At 40.4% G+C, this 13,977-nt stretch overlaps 1 long non-coding RNA gene across 1 annotated transcript; it reads right to left on the minus strand.

The window, feature by feature from the left end:
* Window positions 1–833: 833 nt before the first annotated feature.
* LOC147000899 (uncharacterized) lies at window positions 834–2,541 on the minus strand. The gene is made up of 3 exons (XR_015045406.1): window positions 2,387–2,541; window positions 2,147–2,275; window positions 834–1,109 (listed from the first exon to the last, which is right to left on the minus strand). It is a non-coding gene; the product is annotated as an uncharacterized LOC147000899 (long non-coding RNA).
* Between the last annotated feature and the right edge of the window lie 11,436 nt (window positions 2,542–13,977).

Consider the following 13,977-nt stretch of genomic DNA (forward strand, 5'->3'; position numbering starts at 1 on the left):
AATGTGCCTTTCCTTCAGCTCTGGCATTAGGTGGGTCTGCAAATTTTTAAAACTAAGCCTCTCTTCTGACTTAATTATTCTCAGGGAGCAAGTAGGAGGAAAAAAATCTTCTTTGAAACGTATGGCTTATTGTCATGTTTAAGACATGTTTCTAGAATGTCATTTTCATTTAAGGTATGATAGAGATAACATCGGCACGCTGGCCAGCGCTCATCCCCTTCTGCATGCTTCCTGATGATCCTTTCATGTTCTAAGACATGCTTTTCCAGAAGCCTCCTTGTATCTCACTTTTGGTGAGGGGCACTATATCTCAATATGAAGACACAATCCACTCTTCGAACTCTTTCTTTGTTCTTTGTCGATCACATATTTATTGTCCATACAATTGTCTTCAAGACCATGCACCTAGTTCTTGAGCCATCTTAAATTCAGGTCAGAGTAACATTTTGATGTAACTACATAAATAAAACCAGACATGTTAGTTTTCTTAGCTACCTCTGCCCAAAACCTTTTCTAGTATTTTTTTTGAAAGACTAAGTAATATTTGATTCAATGCATACATACTAAAATCACTCAGATGTTTCAGGGAACATCTCTACGTTCACATCAATCATCCTTCCACCCTAAAAAGTAAAGGCAGTGACAGACTATGCTTGCTGCAAATTCACTTATCCAGCAAATGTTTACTGAGTGATTGACAGAATTTGTCTGAAGATTGTACCTATGTCCAATATATATATATATATATATATATATATATATATATATATATATATATATCTCCCATCCTGTCTAAAGAAACATTTCTTTTTTGATACATAGCCTATTTGGAAGAAGTAAACCTGAAACTATATTACAGTGGGTTGAATAGGAATAGCCCCATAGACTCATATGTGTGAATGCTTGGCCCATAGCAAGTGGCACCATTAGGGGGTGTGACCTTGTTGGAGGTACTATGTCACTGTGGGTGCAAGCTTTGAGGTCCCAGAAGCTCAAGCTTGGCCTAGTGGGTCATTCTTCTTCGGCTGTCTTCAGATCAGTTTGTAAAACTCTTAGCTCCTTCTCCTGTACCACGTCTGTCAGCCATGATATGCAGCCATGTTTCTGCCCTGATGATAATGGAAAAATTTGAATCATAAGATAACCATAATTAAATGTTTACCTTATAGAAGTTGACAATGTCATGGCTTCTTTTCACACCCTAACTAAGACATAGTTGTAAAAGCTTCTGTGAAAATATCCCACACTTATTTCAAACGACAGCCCCACCATTTCATTCAAATAAAGCAGCCATCTTACACAGAATTGTACCCTTTATCCAAAATCACACATTAAAAGTCAAATTCTTTAGACATTGGAAAGGTTTTAGAATTTTCTGAAAACTTTGTCAGCATCCAACTTTAACTTTACTGTAAAAAGAAAATCCCAAATTGTAATAATTATTCCCACACAAAAATGAAGAGTAGAAGATTTGGGGAAGAGGTAGCATATACGGAATATGATTCTGTGTTTCTTAGGACCTTGAGAGGGTGATATTTTAAATACCACAGCCATTTTCTTCCCTAGGGAGTACAAGAGCATTCACACATAATTATGACTGAAGTGAACTTAGTACTTTGTACTGAAAACATCCGTAAAATGCTATGGTACACCCAGGGCATTAGATGAACAGTAGGGCTGTAAAGGGGTCTGGAGTCAGGCTTCCTTTACAGCATGGTTTCATGGATCAGATTAAAGATGAATGCATGAAGAGGATGGGTGTCAGGCTTGCCTTAGGAGGGCTGTGCTCACAGTGCAGCAGCCAAGAGTAGCTACTGCCCCTTTGAGAGCTATGAAGAAGGGAGGACATAGCTGTGGAAGGGTTCAGTGACTTTCCAAGATACAAACGGCCATTCCGTCCTCAGCCAAACACATTCAGAGATGTGTATTTGACACTAAGCAAATACCCTCTTCTGAGGTTCCATCCTGATTCCCCTTAACTAAGTCTATCTCTTGTCATCCCCACAGCTTACTCCATTATATGAAGAGGGAGCAAAGCCAATGGTGTCGTTTCCCCTATGGGGTAGCCTGGTAGTAAAGTAGGATGTTATGACTTCCTGATATCTCCTTCCTCAGCCATGGTGTAAAAAGGAAATAAGCCACTGACCCATTTCCAGCAACATGGAACTCAGGACAGCACTTCCCCTCCAGAGGAGCAGGACTGCCATTTGTTCTTCTGGGTTAGAGTGTCTACTTATTAGAAATAGCAGTCGTTCACGTTTGCTCATCTGGTTACCTGTAGGTGAGGGGGGGAGGACATTTCAGGGTTCAGTGAATAATCCCATGTGCCAAGGCAGGCAGAGCCCATGGGTGCTGAGGTTTGGGCTTCAAAGGTGTAGGTTCTTACCTCATGTCTTTATAAATGAAGGCATCTGCCACATTGTCCAGTGATCTCCCCATTTCCTGCTTTATGCCACTGCGTTACATTTATAATCTGCCGAGTCCAGGATGAGATGTATCAAACTACAAAACTCATCATACTGAAGTATGAAGAAGACAAACTTACTGACAGAAAAGTGCCCTGACTCCTTGGCTATTCACCGATGAAGATACATCAAATCTAGGAGGAATCAGTCCATGGAAGGTGTGAGATGACTTTTACTGCAGAGTCCTTTCTACATGTCCAAATGATAGTTGTTGAGAGAAATAGTGGGTAGATAGAAAGACAGGCCTTGGAAATAGAAGAATATGTTGAGCACAGGGCTGAGGAGGTGACTCTGAATGAAGCACTCAACACACAAAAGTGGGAAGTAGAGTTGCAATCACACACACACATATACACGCATATGTGTGACCCAAACAGGTATAGAAACATACCTATAGTTATAGCACCCGTGGGACACAGGCATGGACACCCACCTGTAGTCCCAGAACCCATAGAATACAGGCAAGCATACCCATCTGTAATCCCAGCACTCATAAGGCGGAGATAGATGATATGAGGGCAAAGCTGTAGAGCTAGACGAGCAGGTTTGGTGAGCCCTTGGTATAATGAGAGACCCTGCTTTACTAAACAAAGTGGAAGATTATCAGAGGACACCTGATGTCATGCCCCCTCAGGCATGTGCACATATGTGGACTTACACACATTCAAGCACCTGTATGCACGTGTACAACACACAAACAGACACATGCAAAAATTAAAGAAAAACTGGTCAGTGCACACTCACCCGGTGCTCCCAGAGGCATGTCACCAAGCGCCTCACAAACAGCCACTGGATGCTTGAGATGAACAGATACAGGCCCTAGAATGGAGGACAGCTTAGAGAGTCCTGGTTTTAGACATGTCTCCCAAGGCTATTCCTCAGATCTGCCAGCTGTAGAGTCACATATACATCAAGCTTGTTTGCGTTCTAACTGCCTGAAGGGTAGAGCCCTTCTTGGGTATCAGCAACCAGTTCTTAAGTTTGAGAGGGACCGTGTATGATCAACATTTCATTAGTGAAGTGAAACCTCATTAGCTGGTTATTAAATGTATTCAATGTGTCTATTGACATGAGCATCACCATTGCTCCAGGAAGCTGGAATGGAATATTCCTGATTGGCTTAACTAAGAGCCAAATGCTTAGATCTCCAAATAACGTTCTTGGTATAATGGGTTAGGAAAGTATTATCCTGTGAGTCCTCCTTTAGAGAATTTAGAGAACAAAGAGTGAGTAAGATTGATCAATACCATGTTTTTCCTGACCAACCCTAAAATCAAGACCATGTTTATCATAATTTGTAGGTGCTGATGCTATGCAAACATTCGAAGGTAAGGTGGCTTTGTCAGCCTCGACAGCAGTATATGTTTCCATGGGTATTTCAGGAAAGCCAAGGAGGTGTAGGAACCCTAAAGGCTGCAAGATCAGGCACTCTTATTACCAAAGCAAAGGCTTGGCCATGGCTTCCCAGGCAATCAGAATGAAGCCCCTTGCATCTCATTTGTCTCGTATTTTGTAACCTGATTCCAAGTGTAAATGTCTGTCAATTCACCCTGGAATGCTTTGGGACACAAAGCACTTCTCTGAGGTTTTATTTAATAATTTCTGGGAACTAAGACTGGCATTCATCACCTCATAACACACTGTTAGAATTAATGCATTTAGTTTCTGCTTGACAGCTGGGTTATGGATTAATTTGGGTTTAAGACTTTTAAGCAGTCTTATCTTTAAAAACTGAGTGATTTCTCTAACAGACTCTTCGAGATGAGCTTAAAGGCAGCATATATCTCGTTAATTCCTGAAGATAATCTTGATTACCTGAAAACAGCTACTTAAAGCAGTTACTAGGTATTGGGAAAGACATGTGAACTATGACCTGAGTCTCACTACTTTTACAGTGAACCTTTGATGACACTTGTTTAATACATTAGAAGACTTTGCCTGGTTTTCATAAATGCTGAACGTATCCTTACTATGCTTTCCAGACCTTGACTTAAGATCAGCAGACTTTTTAAAAAGGTTATGATTTAAAAGGCATATTCCTGATAGAACATAGGACCCCTTTAGAAAGTAGAGAAGGTAAATAAATTTAAGTGGAAGGAAAGTGTACCAACAGTTACACCTACTGTGGATAACTGCTTATGTGTCTTCTTTGCCTTAACATTTTAGTATAGCGGGTACTGTGGTAAATACTGTGCATATTCATTGAAAATAGGAAATGATTTCCATACTATTTCATTTTTATTAAACATGTGATCCTCAAGGGATCCTAACTCCTCCATGTTCAGTATCTTTTGAGCTTCCTGTGGTTGTGTGTCCTGTCCCCCTACCTCCCAGCTACCACCTTCTAATATTTGCATTAAACATATTTGCTTAATCTAGTTCATTTAAAAATTTATGGTTTTAATAGTACCTCAATTTAAATAGAAAGTAACTTGGTATTTGTGGTTTCTTTCATTATTTTATTTTGTTTCATGTTTATAGTACGAATGGTTTTTTTTTTTAAAAAAAAAAAACCTCAGTTATGTTGTGTGAATATATTTTTGTTTCAATCCCAGGTGTGGGATAAGAGGCTGTTTCATATCAGGTGACTATGATTTGTCTCATGCACTAGGACAGGTTTGATATTTTTGCCCAGCTGCAGATCAATAGTTTATGTTTGGAATTCTGGGAACTTTTCAGAGGTTATAAAGGCCAGAACCTAAATGGGGTGTGCTGCCCACTCCAAGGAGGCTGCTGCTGGTCCCTGTTGCTTTGGTTTGTCAAGCAGTCATGAGCAAAGAGAGGAGAAGAAATTAGATATCCTGCTGACAAAGATTTGACTTGCCCCAAGGAACTCAATGCCCCTAATCAGCAAGAAGTAGTCTAAAGAGGTCTGTATCTTCCATTTCCCCTCTAACTTTCTCTCTCTCCTACATAGTGTTGTGGGGATGGAAGAGATTAGGGTGGAACAAGCATTGGGAAGGTGATTTATATATAAGAAGCTAATAAAGTAACCATAAAAAGCCCACCTACACATGTCATTGTATATTCATCCACTCTTTGATTTGGTCATCAAAGAGAAGTAATGCCATCTCATGGTAAGGCCCTCAAGTGATCAGAGAGGCTCCTCCAGTGGACAATGTGAGTCAATTTCCCAGAAGCTCCAATATCCTGCCATTCTGCATGCAGTCTACAGAGCTAATTGTATTTAGAGTTCTCCACCTGTCCTTCAGAGGTGGCTTCAAGCATGTCAGCCCCTGTTTACTTCCTGTCTCTCTCTCTCTCTGTCTCTCAATCTTTGTATCCCTCTCTCATGAAATTCCTCTCATTTGTACTGCCAATTATCATTATTTATTAAAAAGGCTTGGTGACATCACAAGGCAGTGTTAGTCTGTGTGGTGATTTGAATGAAAATGGCCCCCATAGGTCCATAGGGAGTAGCACTGGTAGGATGTGTGGCTTTGCTGGAGTAGGTTGGCTTTGTGGGGGAAGTATGTCACTAGGGGGTGGGCATTGTGTTCTCAGTATGTCTCAGTTCATTTCCTGCTGCCTGCCTGCTCTTGGTTCCTTCCCCAGCACTATGTCTGTCTGCATGCCACCATGCTCCCACCATTATGATAATGGACTAAACCTCTAAAACTGTAATCCAACCTCAATTAAATGTTTTCCTTTATAAGAGTTGCCATAGTCATGGTGTCTCTTCACAGCAATAGAAACCCTAAGATAGTCTGTGTTTCTCAGGAGCTTTTAGATATACACACAAAATCCTTTGATGGTTTCAAGCTTGTTCCTCTCCTGTGATCAAGTTTCACTTAGATTTTTTCACTTAGAAAATCACTTGTGATTTTCTTATATTTAAGTCAACAATATCAAATCAGCAACCCTGAATTTGCTCACATTTGAGACCCTAGTAAAATCGAAGGTATTCTGACCCTTGCCTACTCCCACACAGATGGGACCATACAATGCAGACATCTCTCCAGCTGAATCTTATGAGACCTTCAGAAATTTCCTATGCAGATGTGTCTGTGCTATTCTTTATTAAAACCATATAAAATTTTATTATGTATAGCCGTGGTTCATAATCCATTATTTCCTTTGATAGACTTCAGTTTTCTATTACTACAAGATATTATGATAAATAACCTCCACATATATTTTTATGTACTGATAGACGGCTGTCAGAAAGACTATTAAAATTATTGTGCTGAAATTTAAAATTTGAATAATTATGAAATTATTCCTCCAAAAAGGTTATTTCAAATCACAATCTTCTGCTAGACATCCAAACGTCTTCTCTTAGCCTGTTAATACTATATTTAATCAGTTTTATATATTTTACTATTATTGAAAATGGTACCATATTATAGCATTAAATTGTACTTTTAAAGTGTGTGATAATTGGAATATATCACTATAAATATTTTATCATTTTATAATATCCTTTCTATATTCATTGCCTATTTTGTTATATACTTTTGTCTTTTTATTATTGCTTTTAAAGGTATCTTTGTAAGAAAATTGTATCTTGGCTATATACATACACACACACACACACACACACACACACAAACACACACACACACACAATTTACATTTGACACTTACTGGTTTTCTGTGATGTAGCACATTTTGGTCACATAAACAACAAATTCCTCAGTGAAGTCGAATGCAGCAACCTTTTCCACTATGATCCCAAGTTCTCTGTTTTGTCTGGACAGGGCCTCGGACACCGACCCTGCCCCTGCTCTAGCTGCCTGCTCAGAAGGGGCTGCAGCTTCCCATCCATGTAAGTTCCTGAGTCTCTCAGAGCCTTTGCTATGTCAGCCTTTAAATTTAGGCTTGTAAAGTGCCACCTTACCTGATTTGGATATGGCTTCTAGGCCTGTCTCTGAGGGGTGGACAGTAGTGTGTGGAGGGTTCAGCCCCTCTGGACCTCCTTATCTACTGGACATCCTCCCAGTTTGCTGGGCACAGCCTCCCTAGCATTCCTGCCTCATCTCCCTGCTTGTGATCACATCTTTCCCAAAGCCATCTTTAGCTTCAGGACTTTCTTTTTTAGAAAGCTCTGGGTAAGGTCTTTACTCCTGGAAATTGTCACCTATATTAGTGCCCATAGCCAAGCCAGGTCACAGACCCAGACAGGTGTGTAGTAACTTCTCCATGTCGGCTCTGTGGGCAGTCACTGCTGACTCTCGGGCCACCAAGAGGTGGAATGCCGAACTGTGGTGGATGAACCAGCACATACTGGAAGGGAAATGACTTCACTGTGACATGGTTTAAGAGACACCTACTATGTGACGAGCACTGAGGCACAGTTATTAGAAGGGAAAGAGTTGGAAGTAGAAGGCATAAAAAGTCGAATGCATGCATGAAGGGTAGTAAAATCATTGTTAGCGTAAGTCATCTAAAATTTTTTAAATTACTGTATAAGTCCTTCTTTTGAAAGTCACATTACAATGTTCATTTTATAAAACTAGATGAAGCTAAAGAATACATAATGATGAAAGGGATTTTAAAAAAAGAGTGACTTGGGTAATTTAACTATTGTGTTGATGCTTAATACCTAGGCTACATAGGTAAAGTCAGGATTATTTGTCACAAACGGAAATCCATTCCCACCACCCTGGACTTCCACCCTCCTGGGGAGCCAGGGCTGTGAAAGTCCTACCAGGTGGTCCATGAAATGGAAAGATAAATTAAGTAAAGATTTTTCTTACGGCAGCCAATTTTCTAAATCCATTTCCCCATTTTCCCCAGAGAGAGCTCTTCAGTCCCTGGCACCGCATCGATTGGAGTGCTGATGTACACAGGTGCACGCATCCAATTCTGTGCCTGTGTGAATGACACATACCCGTCCTACAGGCATGGCTGGAGTTTTGTTTTGTTTTTTTTCTTTATTTTTTATTATATTGCAGCACCTCATTACCTGCCAGCAGGAAGCCACAGAGCCCTTTTAAAATAATGTCTATATGTTAAGAGGATTGTGCTGCCTTGAATGGATAAAATGATGCGCCGCTAGAAAGAAGTAAATAGTTTCAGAAATATAATGCACTAAAAGCTATTTTTGAATAAATCCCAGCCTGAGAGTCTGACTTCTACTGTAGGCATTCCTTCTTCTGCCTCCTTCTTTCAACTCTGAAATAGGGGTTTCCCATCTTGCTAACTTTGAGATGGAGGCCACCAATTACAATCAGGGTCCCTTATACATTGATTTTCATAACTCATGGTCATGACCCTGCCAGACCAGTGAACTGGCTTGCATCTTTCTTACCCAGTGGAGAATATGGCTGTAATGTCAGCAGGGTGGACTCAGCAGTAAATGTAAGACCAGCTTATACCCTACATCCTCTAGCAGGAAGAGACAGAAGAGACATGGAGGTCAGACCAAGGAGGAATCTGCTAATACCAGACCATGAACTGCAGCTAGTGGCTGTGTTTATGGGAATGCCTTTTATCTTTGCAACTCTAAGAAGTATGACAGCATCTATCTGTTCAACCAATGTCTGGAGACGTGAGAACACTGTAGCCACAGTTAAGGCTGCATCCAAGGTTGCTCATGGCTTCTACGTGCTACTTTTCTTCTCCATAGCAAAAGAGCTCTGAAAACTTCTGCTGTCTCCCTTCTATATCCTCTCTGACCTGCAAGGCTTTTCTGCACTGGTCTCTCCATCCATAGCTCTTTGTTGGGCCATGTCTTCTTCATATGATATCTTTAATTTTAATTCTCTCATGGGCTTTCTATTTCTCAACACTCTAAGGATATTTCTATCCCTTTTCTTACCCTGTTCCCTCATTCAGAACACTGTGTTTCTGAAAGGCAGCACCAACCCTAAACAATGACAAAATGTGAAAGGTGTGTTACCGATGATATTATGTCTTTCAGTTGCAGGGGTAACTAACTGCTCTGTGATTATCCAATCACAGTCCTCTGCATAAGGTGAAATCCATGTCTGAAATGGCTCAAAAACTCACAGATGAGGAGGTATTGGATCCTAGCAGGAAAATTTCTACTGCTGATTAGCAAAATTAATAGCATCAAATTCTCTTCTGAATGTTTATGCATGTACTTGTAGACACATGGTATGCCTTATCCTTAATCTGTGAGGTTTCTTTTTGCAATGAACTGCAGTGTATTCAGAGACTAGTGGCTGCTAAAAGGACCAAAGATCAGTTAACAGGTGAGTGTTTAGTCCTAAAATGACATTCGTTATACCACCCCTTTGAAGTTCAGGGAACTTTGTAAAATATGGACTGGATAGAAATGTAAGATCCAGAAGACAGAGACAAGAACTTTGAAATGATGTCTTCCAGACATGGCTTCTTCATTGCAATCATGATCTCACTGCAGGTGCAACAGCAACTTGGTGGGATGGGCCTGCTCACTCCAACCATGGATGGAGGAAGGTCTTACTAGACTCGATGCTTCTCGACGACTGACTCCTACTGGTGGCGGTTATTACTCTCTGTTGTGTACCCACTTATGAACCAATCCAGCTCCAATGTGCAGCTTCAACCCAAAACTCATTCTGGTTTAACTCTACCAGTCACAAAATAAAGGGATATGAATGAGAGAATAGAGCTTGTAGGAAGGAGGGGTAATAGAGGTGAGGGAGGAAGATCGGATATGGTGGGAGTGGTAGTAGTCAGAATGTGCTCTATACACTTATGAATTTGTCAGGGAACTGTTTTAATTAAAGTTAAAAATAATTCCAAGACTGGCTGATTCATAACTCCCAGGCTAGATATTTCTACAGGTTTCTTGATCAGAGTATCCAGAAAAAAAATGCTTCAAAAATATGTAGGACTTTTCCAGAATCTGGGCTTTGAGACAGACCAGTGACAAAGAGAATCATGGGCCAGAGAAAGCAGAGAGAGGAAGGAGAAGAAATGAGTGCAAACATTTGCATTAGGCTTTTCCTCAACCCTCTGCCTCACAGCCCTATCTCAATCTCTCCTCTTCTCTTACTTTCTCACGATGTCAACTCATGTGTTCTCATGTCTCCTTCTCTCTACGATGTTCACTGATTCGGTGAAATTCTTCATGGAAATCAATGGTCCCACACACTTCAGACACAAAAATACTAACCCAGCCATATTTAGACAAGAGCATGGCAGTTAGACAGGGCCCTGTGCAAGTGGAATATAGTAAATGTAGTTACAGGCTCCTTCCTTGGTGGTGGTATTTCATGGACAAGGAGTGATGAGCTGGATATAGCAACTGCCCAGACTCCCTTAGGTACTCTCTCTCTCTCTCCGCTCCCTTGACAGAGACTAAGAAACATAAGATGAATCATATTATGCTCCACCATTCCTGAGTTGCTTTTCATCAATAAATAATCAAGTTAAATTACATCCAAGTTCAACCTCTCAAAGGCATGAAGAGAGGCATGAAGAGTAGGTGATGGGCTACAAATAAAATCATGACCTTGGGCTCCATTGTTTGGAGCCAAGAATGAGTCAGTAAAGCTGAGCTTTGATACATTCTATTTTTTTTCAGGCAATCAAAGCTTTATGTCTTAATCATTCCAGACAACTTCCTCAGATATGGATTGTGTGTGCCATAGAAAGAACAATGAAAAGTTGTGAGTTTGGTGTAGAAAAGACAAATGTAAGTGTCTACACAATGAACGTTTGCATGCGGGGAGACACAGTGGTTTTCTAATACATGTGAGATGTTGTGTGGCTTTATTTAGAAAATCTAAGTTCACTAAGCCTTTCCTAAGTCAAATTATAAAGCTACATTTCCCTCTAGAAAGACTCGTTATGATAACTTTAAGGTCCAAGGAACATATGAACTTAGGATCTCTAAATCATTCAAAGTCAAGTAAGAAAATTGTGATGAGAAGAGAATGACCAAGCAGATAACTTGGAAAGTGCTGTTGAATACAGTTATCAACTGAAAGACGATTGCTTGATCCTTCAGCTATCACACCTCTACCAAGTTGCATCCTATGAATGCATGACCTTGGGCTTCATCGTTTGGAGCCAAGGATGAGTCAGGAAAGCTGAGCTTTGATGTATCCTATGATGACAGAAGTAAGAGATGTAGTCCACGTGTGGTTCAGGTACAATGTTATCAAACTCATATGTATTAACTGGATGAATATATTTTTAAAATGGGATAAGTAGATAAACCCAGTGTTCATACATTTGTCTTGTAAGAAGACACCCAGTATAAGTGAGGATGGTTGTGGTTTGCTGGGGCCTTCGGAGTCAGCAGTTGCCAAAGACAATGAGTAGTATATTCTTCTACTTTTCCTCTAGCTTGTTTTCCTGGGTAAAGCTATGGAAAGTGCCAAGGTTCACACACAGGTTTGTATGGATCAGAAGGTGCTCTAACTGAGAAATGACAATAAGATGGGAAGGAAAACCAATGGATCAAAATGAGTGGAGGATCCTTTGGGCTGAAGTTAAATGTCTTGACTGTCTATCCCTTTTCCAGTCTCCCTTGTTCCTGCCTCTTTTGGCAGCAAGTATAACACTCAGTGGGACTTTTAACAAGAGATGGGGACTTTCAATAAGATGATCTCCTCCTCTCTTATATGGCAGCTTCACACTTACTTCCTGACACCTCAAACCAATGGTACACAGCTTCCCACTGGAGTCCTACCTGATGAGGCTCACACTGTGGATGCTCACACAGCTTCCCACTGGAGCCCCACCCTGATGAAGACAATGCTATGGAGACTTACATGTTGAGATCTAGGCATAATTGCATATCCTGTTCATGCAGAATTAATTCCCCATGCAAGTTCATGCTTTCTGAGTTGATATTGCTCCAGTATGTTATGATGTGTGTGTGTGTGTGTCTGTGCAGGTGCACACATGCATGAGAGAGAGAGAGAGAGAGAGAGAGAGAGAGAGAGAGAGAGCATGCACGTGCTTGAGTGTAGAAAAACATTCAGTCCTAACTCTAAAGTTTTTCTATTTTGTCTGAGCAGGTTTTCCGTAGCCACACTTCTTTCAGAGGCAACAGAAGTTTTTAAGAGATAGGGAGATGACCCACATGGTGATGTAGTTGCCTTCAGCACAAGGCCCTGAGTTTGGTTCCACCCCACACATACATACAACAACAACTGCCTGGGAATGGTGTCACATGCTTGTAATTCCATTGCTAAGGAAGCAGAGAGGGCTATACCTATGATGCTCCTTAGCCATCCAGTCCAGCCAACTTTGCCAGTGAAGAGTACCTGTTTCAAAACCTAGTGGATAGATAGCTAAGAAGGCCCATTTCCTGAAGAAAGACAACTTAAGTTGTCATCTGACCTCCACATACACTCACAGAAACCAGATCCAGTTGGTACACATGTGCACACACACACATATACATGCATGTATGCATACATCTGTAGTTCATTAAGACACACATTAATGTGCACACATATATAAATATACATATTAACATATACACACATTTACATGTCTATACACAGCAGAAGAGGAAAAGAAGAGAAGGAGAAGGAGGAGGAGGAGCAGGAGGAGGAGGAGGGGGAGGAAGAGGAGAAGGAGGAGGAGGAGGAGAAGGAGGAGGAGGAGTAGGAGAAGAAGAAGAAGAAGAAGAAGAAGAAGAAGGAGAAGAAGAAGAAGAAGAAGAAGAAGAAGAAGAAGAAGAAGAAGAAGAAGAAGAAGAAGAAGAAGAAGAAGAAGAAGAAGAAAGCATTCCTCATACACTACTATTTTAAATTTAATTCATACCTAGCATGGAAGCATGTATCTATAGTCCCACATACATGGTGCCTAGGGCATGAGAATTTCTTGAATTCAGGAGCTGTAGACTAGCCTAGTCACTATAGCATGATTTCATTGCAAAGGATTACAAGTATATTTATAAATTATGTTATGAATTAAAATATATACAAAATCTGTAATTATGTAAATGAGTGTAATTTTACCAGAACATGCAATAATATACACTAAGCAGATGGTAAATCACAGATTTAAATTTAAATTTAAAGTAAGAGTGTATTTCTAAATCATTGTATCAACAACCATGGTGATTATAAGGATTTATTTAATTAATCCTTATAATTTGGTCCCCAGGTAACTAATTATTATCAATAATTGTATTGACCTGAATCAATTTCATACTTTGAAAATGAAATTATGGATTTCTGAAAGCAGCGCTCATGTGGTTAGGAAAGTTTGCTAGCACATAAAGTCCAATTCCTGAGAACAAGTGAGCTTTATTACTTTTTCATTTAAAAATGCATTCTCTCTCTCTCTCTCTCTCTCTCTCTCTCTCACTCTCTCTCTCTCTCTCTCATCTATGTGTGTGTGAGAGAGGGGGAGGGAGGGAGAGAGAGAAAGGGAGAGAGAGAGAGGGAAAGGGAGAGGGGGGAAAGGAAGGGAGAGAGAGAGGGAGTGCAAGAGTACACAGAATGTATGTGGAGGTCATAGGGCATTTTGCAGTTCTCTTCTTCCACCATGTGAGTTCTAGGTATTTAACTCAGGTATGTCAGGCTTGGTGGCAATCTGATTTACACACTGAGCCATCTTACCAGGCCATGCATAATTATTAAATATTTCAAAA

The sequence above is a fragment of the Mus caroli genome, unplaced genomic scaffold, assembly GCF_978045245.1.
Source record: "Mus caroli unplaced genomic scaffold, Mus_caroli_1 scaffold_15, whole genome shotgun sequence".
Lineage (NCBI taxonomy): Eukaryota > Metazoa > Chordata > Mammalia > Rodentia > Muridae > Mus > Mus caroli.